The sequence below is a fragment of the Equus quagga genome, chromosome 2 (genome assembly GCF_021613505.1).
Source record: "Equus quagga isolate Etosha38 chromosome 2, UCLA_HA_Equagga_1.0, whole genome shotgun sequence".
NCBI lineage: Eukaryota > Metazoa > Chordata > Mammalia > Perissodactyla > Equidae > Equus > Equus quagga.
The window spans coordinates 162,591,120-162,609,936 of NC_060268.1; positions in this window are offsets into that span (position 1 = coordinate 162,591,120).

The following is an 18,817-nucleotide window of genomic DNA, read 5'->3' on the forward strand; positions in this document are numbered from 1 at the left end:
AGTGGCTACAAATAGTGATAGGGTAATAGCATCATCAGGACAGATTTGTAGAGTATTTTGTATGGAATATAGCTAGAGCATACACAGTGTGTTCTGGGAATTAGTGTTTTTCATTGAATTCCCCAGGCAATTCTAACTACAGCCAAAGTGGTGAATTAATGCCAGAGAAGGCATTACCTCGTGTTAAGTAGTCTCTTAAATGGTGGCTTTTTGTCATTGGAAATATACCTAGCTTGAACAAGCATATTCAATAACTTAATTAAGGAAATAAACAATCCTATTTTCATACTACAAACTACAGATACTTCGTTTACATTGATAGTATAGACTTTATCATTAAATGTCAGTGAATCTTGAGGGGAAAGTAGAAAAGATACTAAAATGTGAGATTTGGTCATTTAGAGAAAGCTTTAATATTTAATAAGTCAATTTGTAGCATCAAAATGCCTTTTTATGGGGTGATGCGAGTGTAGCTCACAGGAAGGACAGCCTGATTTAAATTTTCAGTCAGAATTAACCATCACGGATTGATAGTCACATAAAAGGGCAGATGTTGTGAATCATGGGAAAGTCATCAGTGTCACATAGCTTGGAATTAGGAATAAGTCTTATAGGTAAGTATGAAATGAAGGTTTCTTGGAGAGAGGGTCCTTATTGAGACCCCCGAGTTAATCAATGACTTGGGAGAGGAGGCGGCACCCCACAACACAGCCCAGGGAGACTAAAGCAACTTCTCCAGGGAGAATTAGGAGAGAATATTTCTAAATTGCTCATGTTAGACAGTCTCTCTCTTATCCAAAGGTCAAGAAACTGACTTATAAGACCCGTGGACCACGCAATCTGAGAACCCAAAGCTGTCTCTGTATGGTAAGAACAATCAGAAGGAGTTAAGGCCAGTGTCACACGGAATGTCTGTCAAGCTGTCACGAAGTCTAGGATTTTTCAGTTTCAGAAATTAGAGGAGACGGAACAGATGCATTTCTGACAGCTTCCAAACAATTTAAAAATAAAAATTACATTAGATTTGGTCCAAGGTAGTGGACAACTGAGCAATTACAGAAAGAATATGATTTCAGGTTTCAATTCTCTATATCTTTGTGGGGTTTTTTCCTTTTTTGAAAGATTGGCACCTGCGCTAACACTCTCTTCCCAATCATTTTTTTTTCTTCTTCTCCCCTCTAAAGCACCCTGGTACCTGGTTGTATATTCCAGTTGTGAGTGCCTCTGGTTGTGCTATGTGGGATGCCACCTCAACATGGCCTGAGGAGAAGTGCCATGTACGCGCCCAGGATCGGAACCAATGAAACCCCCGGCCGCCAAAGCAAAGCACGCAAACTTAACCACTTGGCCACGGGGCCAGCTGCCTTTGTGGGTTTTTTTTAAGCAACTATTCATTTGCTTTCTTATTTCATTCATCCCATCTTATCCTATCATTCTGAATTCATTTTTTTTCTTCAATCTCCCACCTACTCTTTTCCCTTATCCTGCAAAAAGAACAGAGGTTTGATAGCCAAAGTCTTCTCACGTGTTCCAAAGATTCCTGCATGTCCACCAATTTCAAATGTCCAAACATTCAAGCACCTGGCCATAGGTAAAGGACTCAGTAACTTATGCTTCTTCTTCATCTGAATAAGTACAGGGCTTCTCTCTCTAACCCTTATGCCATGAAATGTGAACCTATCCTCCCCTTACACCATGTGTGCATACCAACACCCCACACTCAATCATCTGCTTTCTTGAACTCCAGTTTTTTAGGGTCTCTGGGACATTGATAGAAGTCCAGGTGTTCTTGGCCTAGACCATACACTTTCCCAGGAGGGGCTGGGCAAGAGGCCAATGGCTCATTTGAATAGGAAGAAGTATTTTCTAGTGATTCATCACTTCCTGCGTAAATTAGGGAGACATTTCTGCTGAGGCTAATGATTTATTAAGAAGCCTTTTATGCAGTAAATCCCCTCTCTTCCCATTCTCTGGGCAGTGATGGCAATGCTCAGGTCTCAGAGAAAGAGAAGGCTGCCATTTACATAGGTGATAACTTTCTAAAAAGCAGTTTTTACTTGCTAAAGCCACAGCGGGAGGCCTTGGCAGAGCCAGCAACCTGTTTCATTTTGAAGTCACGCGGCACTAATGAAGCAGAATGCCCTAGATAAACAGCCTTGGATCCAGTGACAGAGCAATTCCCTTCAGAGTAAGAGGGTCAGTTATTAATTTTTTACCTGTCAGCTCCAAACCCACCCTTCTTTGTCCTGTTCTGTGATAGCAGAACTCAATTCCGGGGACTACAATTTTACTTAGGTTTTTAAATGAAGAGTACCCATACAACCCTTCAACCAGCTTCTCCAAATGCTTAATACTTTTATAACCAAAGAAAATCACAAAAAGCCAAGAGAAAACCTTCATACAATCCCATTAAATAATCTGCATGCCTTATTTACATTTTGCATGGAGGTCAAGACTTTGAAAGTGGAGTGGGGCAACGCTGAAGGTCACTTTTTCTCCACCACAATTTCCCCACTGGCAGTCAACTCCTGCGTGAAAAGTAGACGAGAAAGATCACATTTATGATTAAGAGTAATACCTCCAGCTGCTATGATTGTATTTATTTCTCACAGCAGCAATCAACATTTAGTTACTACGGTGTATGGAGACTAGCACATCTGTCATAGCATGGCAATGAGCACTTATTTTGATAATTAACAATTCTTAAGCCATTCATCACAGTAGCTTTAATATGTTTGGCTTCTTTGAGTCAAAGTACCCAGAAGTAATATGTTACTCCCTGGAATTCCACTGCTATTTTTTGTGTCAATAGAAATTTATTACGAAGCTTAAAAATGAAATATTACCTGAGATTGTTTACTGTGTTAAAGAGTACTAAGTTAGAAAAGGAGAATTGTCTTGACTGTAGAAAGCCGCTCTTCAGGATTCTGAAATTCTCTTTGCTGAGAAGACTGTTTTTCATTATTTCAAATGGCAAAATATTTAGCCATTCAGCATTTATTGCATAACAGATGGTACTCAAATTTTTCCAGTAGGAGTTTATTGTTTTGTAAAATAACATGCAGGTAAGGCCAACTGGTACTTTTCTTAGAGTAAAATTGATACATATTTCCTCAAACACATAAACTTTTACATTTTGACTGACTTGCTCGGCAAGAAAAAGTTTCAGATAACAATATTTGACCATTGTGATGTTTTACAGAAAAAACAAAATATATCTCAGTGTTTATAAGCTAATCCGCACTAAAGAGAAGTTAGCTTTGTTTGCTCTATCAGGGAAACACTCAACCCACACCTAGTGTCCTATGTAATTGGCACATGTATTCTAGATGTCCGATTCAATACATGAGGAGTGATGGGGACACAGGTAGGGGGCATTTTCTCTTTTTAACATGTTAATCCTAAAAGTTTATATTTTAATGGTACTTATATCAACTTTACTTGCATGAATTCTGCTTATTGATCAGTTTAACCTTTTCTTTCCCCCATATTTTTCATTTATTCATTTGCAAACTCTAATTTGGTAGACATATAGTACCATGTAATGTCATATTTGCAGGTCCTTTGGAAAGCAGCTGGTTAAGAAACCTCCTAATTCTGTTGGTTGTAAAATTCATCCAGAGTGGCCCAAGATCGTGCAGCTAATTAAGAGTAGAGTGGAAATTAGGATTAAATTTTCTAGTCTATTAGTTCTTTTCACTGTTAATTATTGATAAAGGAGTTCAGGCATAAGGTAGATGATCAATCATTTATTTACATTAAAAATACTAGAGAATTACTATGTGTCAGGCATGAAGGATGCAGGAATTTATAAGATAGAAATAATCTCTGACCTCACATTATTTACAATATAAAGTAAAAAGCATTAAAATCTCCCCTGTGATTGAAATCTATTGCATGGTCTTCAGCAAGAGTTTGATAGGCTCATGTGGAATATTAGTAGGATCACTTTAGCTACAATGTGAAGAAGGTACTAGAAGAGCAAGACTAGAGTCAAGGAGACAATCAAGTAACCATAATGGGGTGAATAGTGACAGATTAGCTTCATAAGACAGATTCTGATAGAGACTAACATGCAAGTGATTCATGGGACAACTTGAGTGAGGGAAGCAGCCTTGGGCAGAGGGAGAAATTGAACTCTGATGCTGCCAAAACAAAGATCTCAACTTGTCCTAGAGAGAATTCTGGAGTTGAAAATGCCCTGTCAGAGTAGTTTCATATTGAGGCAAGAGTGTTGGTCTTTTGTATCACACATTGACATGTGATAGGATGTGGGCTGTGCCTGAGGAGGAATTTAACATTGGATGAGATTGCATGCCTCAACTGAGGGCAATTGCTGGAGAGACACTCATATGGGAACTATCTAGCATCAGGCAACACTTCTGGAAGTTAAAGGACTAGTGACTAAGTTCTGAAGGAGAGACCTGCATGGTAGCCCAAGATATCCACTATTAGTGGAGATGGAGAGAGGTTAGGGAGCTACTTACAAGGTTGAAATCTGGGGTTTTCTTGAATGTGCAAAATGAATGGGAAGGAAGAGTCAAGGATGACATCTCATTTTCTAACTTATGCAGCTTTACTCATGACGCTCATATTCACTGTGGGGGCTATATAATGATTGAATTTGTGGTGTCACACCCAAAAAGTGAGATAGTTAAGTATTTAGATCAGAAAATAAGTCTACGTGGAAACATAGAATGTGGAATCATCAGAATACGAATAGCCATAGAAGCTATGGGAGTGGAGGTGATTCAAGAGAGTGTACAGAGCGGGGAAAAAACACAAACCAAAGATGACTGGTTAGAATAAAATTAATTAAAATAATAAATTCCTTTACAAAAGAAGGAGGAGTGGGCATAGATTTGGACAAAAAACGAAGGCTATTTCAAGAAAGAAAATTCAGCAATGTTAAATGCTAGAGTTTAATGATTAAGAAAAGTCAATTGGAATTTCATAACTCACAATAGGGATATTATTTGTAACCCTGGGATGGAATAATGGGGTGAGAAAAATTAATGGAAAATGATTAATGGGGACCACTAGTAGCCACACCTTTAAATACTTTCTCTATGAAAGGAGTAAGAAGGATCTTCAGGGAAACATGAGACCCAAGAGGGTTGTTTTTTAAATTATGTTTTAGTTTTTTAATGAGTATTTGAAGATATAAGAAAGAGGGAGCCCTAACCCAGGGAGTGAGGTCTCTAAACAGCAGGCTGGAGCGGGATGCAATACATAAATGCTTAGACTTAAGAGGAAAGAGACACATTTTTCATTTTAACAGAAGAGAAAATAGAGACAATATGTGCCAATGGCGGTCAGGTTATAGGTAATAAGTTTTAGTGGAAGTAATGGGCCACTGAATCTAAGGTCAAGATAACAGCTACATGGGGCTGATAGGGAGAAAATGAGGGCTGAGAATTTAAACTAAAAATCTTAAAAGTCTCTTTCTAATGCAGTCTTTCTGCCCTCTGCCATACCAGTGGTTATTGTCTTTCCTTCTCCAAAGCCAACTATTCTCTGTGAAAGATGTTGAATTTTAAATTACTGGTCTTGGAAAACCATCCAAATCCATGATCACCAAGTACAAGATAAAGAGCCAATAACAGGCAATGAATGTGCTCATTGGCGTCACTCCTCAGTCTCTCCTGTATTGGCTTGCATACAGTTTAATATGCCCAACCATAACCCTGCACATCAGTAACATCTGAGTTAAATCCCCACATCATCCATTAGGTTTGTGTAAAAAGTCAAGGGAGTCATTATTAATGCAAACCCCATATGCTATACCTGTCATCGCTTTCTCTACATGATTCTCTATGCCTCAGAGATCTGAGGGAAGGTGTCCAATTTACTAGTTACATGATCTTGTATAAGGCAGTTAAGCTTTCTGAGTTTCAGGCTCCTCATCGATAGGGCTATTTTTAGAATCAGATTAAATCGTATGTAAGAAAATACCAATAATATAATTTTGGTTACAGTAGAGTTAACCCAAACTGCCTTAATCAAAAGGTAGTCCAATGCTGTCACAGTGCTGTCTCAGGTAATTCAAGGATGGGAAGACTTCAAGACTTCGGGAATAAACAGAATCAGGAGTTGAATACACATCAGCAGTACTTTTTTCCTATCACTTGTCTATGGCCCCCTCTTTATATTTCTTCATTCTATTTCTCTTTTATGCACAATTACCACATATTCAAAAGGAGCAGGAGAGTTCCATACCTTTGTCTTTTGTCCTTTAGCAATGGAGAAAAAAATCAGCCCCACTTTTTTCAGTGCCAAATACATTATTGAGATGAAGGAGCAACGTAATTGGGGTGAGGGACCCCTCTGCGATCAGGGTACAGGTTCATATGATTTAAAATGGCTGCTTCCTTACTGATAACCATATAGATTGGGATGGGGCAAAAGTGATGTGGGAAACGAGAGCTATTTTCCATAAAACTAGGGTTTGAAAATATAAGTCAAATATCCAATATATAAACTCTAAAGTGCATATCAATTACTAGCATGACTGGATCTCCCTGACTTACTAACTAGCAGGAGAGATCAAGAATTTTCCAGCTGCTTCTCTAATACAAGATAAATAAAAAGTATGCTGCAAAAGGTATAAGAATCATCCTTACCAGGGCATAATTCACAAAGCATTTCTACATCGGTAGTCTCAATTCAACCTGCTGTTTCTTGAACGTTTTAAATCACCTCAAGCCCTCTGAATGTGCCTTTAATTAACCTGGAAAATTCTCTCTAGTCCTTAGCATCTCTCTCACCCTCACTTTATTCAAGTTTCTGTCCAAAAATCACCTCTTCAAATATCACCATCTCCTTTTTCTTAAAAAAGATCTTTCACTCCTTTCTTATGTATTTTTTATTTTCTTTATTTTTTTCTTTGTAGATCACCCCCAATGGAATTTGAGGGTGGCACCTCGTCTTTCTAGTTCACAATCCTTTCTTATCACCTAGAAAGTTGTCTGTCACTTAAAGGTAGTTCAAAAATCTTATTGAACCAATATAAAGTGAGTAAGCAAGTAAATCTGAGATTCAAAGGAACATGATGAAAAACTTCAGTAGGGACTTCATTTTATAAATGAAGCACCCGAGCCTCAGAGAAGTTTCTGGGACAGAGGAAAAATTGCATGGTTGTTAAGTTGAAGTGTGAGGACCAAAATAAAATAAAATAATGATACGCTGTTTTTGCATTTATATACTAATTACCACATAAATTATATTATTGGCACATCCTAGAACTCTGGAAAGAAGTAATAAGGCAGAGTAGTTAGAATACGACCTTCATTGTTGGAGAAACATGAGTTTAAATGCTGTTTCCACCAAATTTGTGACCATGCATTCATTATCTAATGTCTGAGCTTCACTGTCCCCTCCTGTAAAAAGTGAATTCAAACATTCACCTTATAAAGTTTTTATGAGAGCTATGTACACTAATGAATGTCAAGCAATTAGCTTTGAGTGGGGACCATGGCAAAAATTGGGAAAGGTTGGCTATTATTGTTATCATATTGTATACCCGGAGAAGCCAGAGCTGCCACATCAATCTTCTTTTCAGAAACCATGGATGGATCTGACAGACCTTGGAGAAAACTGAAGGCAAAACTTAGCTTCAGATCTGGCATTTGGGTGACACACAGACACCAGATGATACTCCTTCCAAAACTGAGAGATGATTGCAAAAGCCACCTCCACACGATCCCCCAAACAAAAAAGATGACGTAAATACACACATACATAAGAAAACACCTCTAGCACTGGATACAATTTGATACAGGCCCACAGTAGCCTATATGGAGATTCTGTCTGAATTAGGATAAGGCATTCCCTCTGAAGCATCAATTAGAAAATGTGTTCCGACTGAGAAGAGGAGACCTTGGGAAAACAACCTGAGAAGCAAGATAACAGGCACACAGAGTATGGCAAATGGAAATTTAAATTGTAGCTCCTTCTACCCGCTACCTTCGTCCATCCCCAAGCCAACTCCCTCAGCTTCCCACCAACATCACAGCAGCTATGCAGATGAGGGAACAGAATTCTAAATATTCTCACTAGTACATTCATTCTAGAGATGCGTGAAAAGCGTATTCATAATTTTCCTCTTTTGACTGAAGATTTGTAGAAATAACTACTGCAAAGAGTGTTGAAACATGGAAAAAAACAACAAAGCTCATTCACTATGAGAGAATCAAGGCTCCAGGCCTGTAAGATAAAATGGGCAAGAATTGCCTCACCCAGTCTTAGACTAAAAAAAAAAACAACTAAGTGGAGAAACGAGGAAGGAAATTATAGGAAAGGTAAAAATTCAGTCTTAGAAGGAAAGACAATTCAAGAGACAGGTGTACAATAGACAAAACATGGAAACAATCTCAGTGCCCATCAACGTATGAATAGATAAAGAAGTTATGGCATACATATATATATAGTATGTAAAATGGAATATTACTCAGCCATAAAGTAGGGAATAAGTCAGAAAAATAAATACTGTATGATCTTACCTATATGTGGAACCTAAAGAAGAGATCAGATTTGTAGTTACCAGATGAGGGGGGTAGGGGAAGGTGGAACTGGAGAAAGGTGGTCTAACCCTCCTGTTATAAGATCACTAGGTACTAGGGATGTAATGTATAGCATGATGACTACAGTTAACACTGCTGTATAATAGATATGAAAGTTGTTAAGACTTAAGTTGTTAAATCCTGAGTTCTCATCACAAGGAAAAAAAAATGTTTCTTTTTTTTTTGTTGCATCCACATGACATGATGAATGCTAACTAAACTCATTGTGATAATCATTTCACATATATGTGAGTAAAACCATTATGCTCTACACCTTAAATTTATGTGGTGATGTATGCCAATTATATCTCAATAAAACTGGGAAAAAAATCTGTGTATGGACAAAGAATAAAGATAATATATTTTTCTAAAAGAAAGAAAGAAAATTAGGGGCATTTCTCACAAAGGCAAATGAAAACTAAAATGGAACTTAATTACCTCATAACATAATCCTAACCCATGTAACAGTTAAGCTACTGAACTACGAGAATAAGAAAATGACTTTCTGTTAGGGAGGCAGAAAAGGCAAATTTTCTCCAGACATCCTTTAATTAGACTGGTCTCAGATTTCCCTATATTAAAAATCAATGTCAACAAATAAAAGATCAGTATCTGCAATATTCTGAAAGAAAGGGTGGACAATAGCATCATGGCTACTCAACAGGCTTAAATATGGATGGTCTCGGTGAATAAAAAGCCCACAAAATCTATTCTGAAAAAAAAAATATGCAAAATTTGTCATCTAAAGTTTGGCAATTCAAACAAAGCACTCAAGAATGGAGAAAATAATTTAAAAAAGAAAACTAACGGTGGGAAGTAAACCCATTCAAATTTAGATTCAGTATTAAACCATGAATTGATGGTTACTGAACGTTAAATAACCTTTATGTAAACATATCAGCATAACTAGCCAAAATCAGGAGATGAAGGTGGACGGAAGTAAAAGCTAATGTGAAAGCCCTGCTGTTTCCATCTTTCGCAGCAGGCAATCAACTACAATTATCTAAAATTAAAACATGAGGTTAAAGAAACATATAATGATTGCATTCTCTTATTTAATAACTTTTTCTTAACCATAAAAGAATACATTAGTAAATGGAACATTTTGCGATGAGGAAACATTTGAAATTCAGCAATTGCTCCAGTTTGTTCTCCTTATAATTTATGTGAACTTGCATTTAATACAGTTTATTACGTTTTTTATAAAATGTGATCTCATTAGATTTTTTTTAAACGTGTACCTCTCTACACACTCACACACTTAGAGAGTTTTCTGAAATCATGATCATCTGATATAGAGATTAGTTCCTTTTATTTTAATTTTCAATTTCATTTTGATACTTCTCACCACTGCTTGAAATCTTTAAAATGAGCACATAACTTTCAACCAAAAAAATAAGGCAGACACAAACAGACAAGATGTTACATTGGCTAATTCTCAGGGTTGACATGTGGATTATTATTTTGTTTGCATTATTTTTATATGTCACTCTTGACCTAACTCTCCTTTAACTAGTTCTTTATCCACAATAGATTTTGAAAACTTCTCAGAGGTGCTCGTTATCCTTTTTTTGTTCATCCTTGCAAGTACAGTTCTCTACATATAAATGCATGCATGCGTGCATGTTTGTGGATAGTATTACCTAAGGTTTACTAAATGATTTCAGATTGCTCATATTCTGTAATTTTCTATTTTTACTTAATAGTAAGTCTTTGAAACCATTTCATATCATTACATCGTTCTACCTCATGCTTTTGAACAGCCGTGTAATATTCTAAAGGCTAACATGCCATCTCTTATTTACCTATTCTTTTATTTTTGGTAATTTCACTTATTTCTTATTCTTCTTTTTGGCTGAGGAAGATTCACCCTGAGCTAACATCTGTGACAATCTTCCTCTTTTTTTTTTTTTTTTCTATGTAGGACACTGCCATAGCACTGCTGGTTAATGGAGTAGATCTGCACCTGGGATCCAAACCCATGAACCCGGGCTGCTGAAGTGGAGAGCACGGAACATTCACCACTTGGTCATGGGGCCAGGCCCTATTCTTTCCTAGAAATGTTACTATGAGCACAAGTACAAATATTTTCTTGGGCAAAGATTCAAGTTTGAAAGTATGACAGCTGTCAGTTCCAAGCCCCTCCACTCCCTTGATGATATAGTGGGGAAATTGTCATTAGCAGTGAGAACTAATTCAATTCCTTCTTACAAGTTCCAATTGCAATGACCACCACAGTATCTAGACATAAATGTAATTTTTATTATATATGTCCAAATGATATTGGATAGAGGTCCTTCTAGGGAGAATCAAAGTCAAGGAGGAGTAGAAAGATAGCAGGAAATTTTAGTTGCATATAAGATAAGGTGATGGAGTTGTTGTAGACGAAGACACACAATGCATCAAGTCTGACATGCTATTTTTTAAAGAAAGAATATGTTTGAGGTTTTTGTGATTTTTTTTTTAATTGTAAAACTGTATTCTGAATTAAGTTCTCTCTACAGGTTGCTCTCTCAATTAGAAAGTCATGTTTAGGAATGACTGATAAATTCCCAGAATGCTCCTGGAGAGCAGCACAAAAAGGATACTTGCTCCAGGCAGAGTGGAGCCACCATCCTGGAATTGTCTCCAAAGGAGATCTCCAGCTGCTGTTCATCCTGCAGTCAGGAGGACAATCTCATGCCACTTAAATACACAGTAACTCCCTGTACCTTTTGTCACAGAAGCGCTCTACTACTCTGGCTCGAGCAGCTCATTTCACCTTCCTTTCCTGTTTCCCCTGCGGGCTCTGTGTGGGGCTTAGAGTTAGGACATGTGAAAGTGTGTCAATAAATATGATGTATATTTTTACTGTAAACAGATCTTTCCAGTTTCTATTGTGTCCAGTGTAACTGGAACAATTAGTATATTTTTTATTCAGGTCAGGAATGCAGGAAAAGAGGAAAAGTACCAACTGGCTCAGGAAGACACACTGAGAGCCTCTGGCTGTGAAACTATTACCAGAGAATTATATTCACTTCTAGGGATAAAAAAACCTGTTAATAACCATGATCCATGATCCTAAGTTATTTGTAGTTTGCCTAATAGAACATAACAGTGCAAAAATTTAAGAGCTGTCGAGGTATGCAGAAGTAAGAGATGATTTAGGACTCAGGTAACCAGAGCAGTTGTCTATATGAATATCCTAATTGAGCCAGGCCGGGTCTACAGAGTATTTCCACCTAGACACCAGAATTTTAATCAAGCTCATTTCTCTTGTATTTCTCTTCACATACCCAAGTTCTTCATGTCTCTCAAGGCCCAGTTCCCAACTCAGCCCTTCTGCAATTAACCTGACCAACAATGATCTTCCAGGACTTCAGTTTTTGCTCATTTGCTACCTGTGTTAGGTACACAAACCTCTCTCATAAGTTTTATGAGGAAAGGCTTATAACTTTGTTTTCCTTCTCAAAAGTGTTCATCTCAGGTCTTCACATCTCTTAGGGGAGGAAGAACAGTAACACAGTGCAGTGTACAATGATTTATTTGATCAATATGCCACATCAGGAAATATCTTATCTGTGATAGCTTTTTTTTTTTTAAAGATTGGCACCTGAGCTAACGACTGTTCCCAATCTTTTTTTTTTCTTTCTGCTTTTTCTCCCCAAATCCCCCCAGTACGTGGTTGCATATTTTAATTGTGGGTCCTTCTAGTTGTAGCATGTGGGACACCACCTCAATGTGGCCTGATGAGCAGTGCCATGTCCATGCCCAGGATCCAAACCAGCAAAACCCTGGGCCACTGCAGCAGAGTGCGCGAACTTAACCACTAGGCCACGGAGCTGGTCCTTGTGACAGTTTTTAAGTATGACAATACAAAGAATTGTGGAGGGCAAAAATAATGGCCAAGAAGCTTTCTCTCTTACATAGTCGAGAAGTCTGTCCAACTTTTTGAAACAATCCTTGGGCTAATCCCATTATTTCTCTATGCCAATTGCTCCTCCCTGCGCCAGTCCAAATCACAGACATAAGAGAAAGATGTGCAGAATGGATAATATGACATCACAAATTTTCCCTGTTCTTCTACGTACTCTCAAAATGCCCACTATATGAATGACATCAGATGCCCTTTTTTCCTTTCCTACCATCTCATCCCTTCAGAGGCTAGCATCTTTTAACCTCTAGCACTGTCCATGTCTTCTCTCCTTATTTTGAAAACAGATGCACTCTTTGTTCTCTGTTTATCCTTTCTCCTTTGCCTATTTTCATGCTAATACCTTCTACTCCATTTTGTTCCCCTATCCACAAGAAAATTAGTTTTCAAGCACAAAAGATATCTGGAAACCATCCAAATAGAAGCCATGGTTTTGATAAGGATATTCACATGGGCACAGATGATCTCAGGGACAGAGAAGTAATTTGCTTGTTAATCATGATTCCTTCCTAGGAGCTCAACAGAAGTAGAGCTCTGAAACCATACGCTCTCCTCCATGGATGCTACCTTCAAGGAATTCACTTTGGGCTACATCAGCTTGAGTTTGAGGGCAAGTGTGGCTCCTGATCCCCATTTCCACTGCTCTTCAGAGAGAAGTTCTCACCAAGCTCCCTTGGGACAGAGGAAAGGCACCCAACACCCTTCTTTGTGTATCAATCTATTCACACTCAAAGAAAGATACATCCAATTTGCATTATCTCTGCCTGTGCAATGAACCTCAGCCAAAATGTTTATTAATAATAAACTGTGTAATCTCCAAATGCCCTAGATGACATTGCACTAACTGAATATTACTTAAAATCATGCTTCAGGGGGAAAAAAGCTTTAATAATTTACATCTTCTTGGCTTTTAAAATTTTCTTTATTGCATTTTGGCAGGGCACACTAGGTAATAAATTGAATAAAATAAGATATCACACATGGAGTATTAATTACCACAATATTAAGAGATCCTACAGCTTTGCCTTCTGAGCTGAACAGTGGCAAACTGTGAAGTGGGATTTTAAAAATTGCTTGCTAATGTTCCTCTACTCAGAACGTGAGTTATGTACATGCTCCTTAGCTTTCACATTTTATTTGAATTCTATTAATGAGAGTAACCATTATCCTGAATGAGGCAAAACTGGACCTGGAGACATTACAGAGTAGATCAGATGATTCTAGGACAGAATCTGTTCAAGGGCTCAGAGGCAAAAGATGTGGGAATCGAAGATAAGAATTCCTTCAGAAGTCAGAGAATCCAGGGAGATAGGCAAGCCTGAAGATGTCACTTATGCCAAAGAAATAAAAAAACATCCTGAAAGCCTGTGGGCTAGTAAATTTCTGCAAGTTAAATTTCACATCGGTCAGAGAGAGGGGACTCCAGGAGATCCAAAGCAGTGGACAGAGTTGGGTGGCACTGAAGGAAGAAGTATTTGGAAGGGCCAGAGCAAGACCTACGAAGAGTATATATTGTGTCTTAGGCATTAATTTGTCTAGAAATGAATTTTGAACTCAACCACAGAGTCATTGCACTAAATATCCATCATCTTGAAAGGAATATCCACCTCAAAGAATCTCTCTGTGATGCCTGGATTGGTGACTTCATTGCAGAGAAAAAGAATAACCCATCTACCAATAGTGAGAGTGTTCATGGCACAGCCAGAGAGTGGTTGGTGAAGATGAAAGGGTAAGAAAAAAGCTGAATGATAAGAAGGATGTAGGTTGCTACTCTCACACACACAACCAGACTTGGTCATCATCACTTTGCACATGATTGTGATCACTCAATATTGAAACATTGAAAGGTTTCCCCTTGAAAATAGACAGAGAAAAGAATCTCTATTATTTAAAATTATACTGGGAGTATTAGCAAGTGAAATAAAGGAAGGAAAAAAATAATATCCTATGAAATTGAAAAGAATAGACAATTTTACTTTGTAGAAGTCTGCTTATCTAGGAAATCAAGCTAATCTTCAGGCAAAATATTAATATACATCAGTCTACATAGCAAAATCACAGAATACATGTTTAATGAAATATTCCACCAGTCAATTTTATTCTACATCCTAGATACAGAAATTTTAAGAACTAGATAAAGAAATTGTAAGTGATACCATTTATGTTAGCATTCAAGAAATTGTAAATTCTGCCATTTACAAAAACATCCAAAAATCAAACATCTAGGGAAACTATATAAGTTTATATATATATAATTTATATATATATATATATATATATATATCTCGAAAGATACATAAGACTTCTACACTAAAAACTAAAAATACTACTAATGAAACTTTAAAAGACCAAAGTAAAAGAAGCGCTATAAAACTTTCATGATTTGGAAGACTCAATCATGTATAGAGAAAAATTATCACCAAATCAATCTGTAAATTCAATGCATCCCAATTAAAGTCTCAGCAGAATGTGTCCACATACACATTAGTCATTGTAGAAAGTGACAGTTCTAAAATTCAAAAAGAAACTCAAAGACCCAAGATCACCAGAGGCATTGATGAAGAAGGAAGCTAGCAAATGGACAGCACCAAAGGAGTATTTACTTCAAAGCTGAAGTAACATGGCATGATCTTGGTACAAAGATAGATACAAAACCAAGGATACAGAATCTAGAAAGCATGCACGCTTATAAACTCACACATACCTGGTGTCACTGAAAATGTGAACTGTAAGATGGGCTTCTCATTTAGACATATATTTAAGAAGATAGATCTCCATCTTTACTTCACTTCTTAAGAATAAGTTCCTAATGTCAGATCTAGATATGAATAAAAAAAAATACTAAAAAATCTTTTTAAAGAAAAACACCAAAGGACATAATTTTGATTGTAGAGTGGGTAAACATCTTTAACAGGACACGAAAACTATAACAAGAAGATAAAACTGGTAAGTTTTTCTTTTAGTAAATTTGAATTTATGTCCCTCACAAGACATTAATGAGAGAGTGAAAGGCAAACCACAGGCTAGCAGAACATACTGATAGTGATATGTATGATGAAGGCACTGTATTTAGAATAAATGAAGAACAACTACAACTCAATGAAAAGTCACACAACCCAACAGAAAAATAGACAAAAGACTTGTCTCTTTACAAAAGAGGATACCAAAGTAGCCAATAAGTTTATGAAAAGATGTTCAACTTCTTTAGACATCATGGAAGTGCAAATTAAAACACAAACTGTTTAAGTGAAAAGATAAACACCAACTATTGGCTGTGAAATACCACTAAGGGTGTGAATAAGCCCGCGTGCTCAGACACACTGCTGGTGAGTTAAACTGACACAGCCGCTTTGGGACGCTGCTCAGGACTATCTAATAAAGCTGAAAAACGGCATATGCTAAGGCCCAGCAAGTCTGCACTTAGACATGTGCACATTAGAAACGTTAAGCAAAATGCAAATATTGGAATATAACAATATTTGTTATAGCAAAAAAAGCCAGAATCTATCCACATGTCCACCAGTATTAGAATGGACAAACAAATAGGGGGACATTCCCACATGGCATTATTTCATAGTAACAGAATTACTAGACGAACATGATAAAGGTCATTTAAGAAAGAACAAAGGCTAAGTAGATACCGTATATTTCTATTTGTATAAGATACACCAACAGGTAAAACTATTCTTTACTGTTAAAAAGTAGCACAGTGGTTAACCACAGGGGAATGATAGACACTGGAAGGGGAAAGAAAAGCACGCTTCTGGGGAGCTGGTAATACTCTAAAGGCTAGTTACAGAGATGTGTTGTGTTTGTAAATATTCATTAAACTGTAAACTTATGATATATGTGTTTTCCTCTGCTTATACTATCTGTCAATGAAAAGTAAAAGAGAGGAGTATTTGACACAGTGGCACATGTCATGGACTCTACAGACACTCCCTGAGTTTGAGGCTAACTTGCTACTGCTACCTGCTAGCTGTGTCACCTTGGGCAAGTTTCATAGTACCTTGGTTTTATCACCTATAAAGCGGGAATCGGAAGAAGGGATTGTGCACATGAATCCTGCCCGAGCAAATTCCTGTTAAGGACCTTCATGATTATGGCAACAGACATGCAAAGGGGACAAAGTCATACATCGGCCCTCTTTACAAAAGTTAAGGCTATCAAGTTCTCACCTGCACAAAAAGGAGAAAAAAGAAAATACAAAGAATGTAGGGCCAAGGTGGGAAAATGCATATCAGCATAAAGAACCAGTATTGGAAAGGCTACCAAAATAATATCCCCCTAAAATTTTAGGAATTAGTATACATGGCTGAAAAAGAGAGAGAAATTGAAAGAGAGAAAGAAGATAGGGTAAAATGATAAATGAGAAATAAAAGCATACAATGAGAAACAAAAGATTACTAAAGGGGGCCGGCCCCGTGGCGGAGTGGTTAAGTTGCTCTGCTTCGGTGGCCCAGGGTTTAGCTGGCTCAGATCCTGGGCACGGACATGGCACCGCTCAGGTAAGGCGGCGTCCCACATGCCATAACTAGAAGGACCCACAACTAAAATATATACAACTATACTGGGGGGATTTGGGGGAGAAAAAGCAGAAAAAAGAAAAAGATTGGCAACAGTTGTTAGCTGAGGTGCCAATCTTTAAAAAAAAAAAAAAAGATTACTAGAAAATAAAACAATTATCATTGGAGGCATTAAAAAGTAGCATTTATGTTGCAGAAAATTAAGAATAAAAACTGGATATAATTTTAGCTTCATCAGTACAGGAAAAGAAAAAATGATAAAAATAACAAAGATAAAGATAGAAGACTCAGACACTGATAAGTGCTTGAACAAAAGGACAAACGACAGAAGCAACTATTAAGAGTAAACCAAAATAATGCAAAATAACCCTTTCTTGAATGAAAAAGCAAAGTGAATGACATCATTACAACAAATCTAACAAGTTTTAAAATAAGTCTAAAGAAAGGAAAATTTAGGAATATCTAGGAAGATGTGTCTAATTTATGTCAGCACCGTCCCAAGCACATTAGGAAATGTTTAAGAGGTTTCTGTTGAACTAATAAGCTAACTGAAAATGATACAAAGGTGAGAAAATATCTTTTCTAAAAATGTTTAAAATCAACTGCAATTTTGCAAGTGACTTGCAATTTTGCAAGTATGCAGTGAACATAGCATCGTGTGTGGTAGTAGAATTAGCAAAGTTCTGGAGTCAGAATTCATTTTTTTTTGTGGTTAGATACACATAAAATTTACTATCTTCACCATTTTTAAGTATACAGTTCAGCGGTATTAAGTACATTCATATTGTCGTGCAACTATTACCACCAACCATCTCCAGACTTCTTTTCATCTTGCAAAACTGAAACTCTGTACCCATTAAACAGTAACTACTCATTCCACTTTCACCCAGCCTCTGGCAACCACCATTGGACTTTTTCTCTATGATTTAGACTACTTAAGTGCTTTGTCTAAATAGAGTTATACAGTAGTTGTCTTTTCACAACTGGTTTATTTCACTTCACATAGTTTCCCCAAGGTTCACTCATAGTGCAGCATGGCAGAGTTTCCTTCCTTTTCAAGGCTGAATAATTTTCCATTGTATGTATACACCACATTCTGCTTATCCATTCACATGTCGAAGGCTATTTGGGTTGCACCACGTTTTGGCTATTGCAAATGATAATGTTACGTTATGAACATATGTGCACAGATATCTCTGAGCCCTGCTTTCAATTCTTTTGGGTATATACCCAGAAATCAAATCAAATAGGTAAAACAGTAATTCAATTTTCAATATTTTGAAATAGCCATATGGTTTTCCACAGTGGCTGTATCGTTTTACATTCCCACCAATAGTACACAAGGGTTCCAATTTCTCCACATCCTTGCCAACACTCTTTGATAGGAGACATCCCAATGAGTGTGAGATGGTAGCTCACTGTAGTTTTCGATTTGCACTTCTCTAATGATTAGTGATGTTGAAAATTTTTTCATGCGCTTGTTGGCAATTTGTACATCTTTTTTTGAAGAAATGCCCTTTCAAATCCTTTGCCCATTTTTGAATCAGGTTGTTTTGTTATTGTTGCTGAGTTTTAGGAGTTCTCTGTATATCCTGAATGTTAACCCCTTATCAGATACACAATTTGCAAATATCTTCTCCCATTTGGTTGTTTGCCTTTTTATTCTGTGGATAGGGTCTTTCAATGCACATTTAAAAAAAAATTTCATGAAGTCCAATTTGTCTATGTTTTTCTTTTGTTGCCTTTGCCTTTGGTATTATATCCAAGAAGCCATTGCTAAATCCAATGTTGTGAAGCTTTTGTCCTTTGTTATCTTC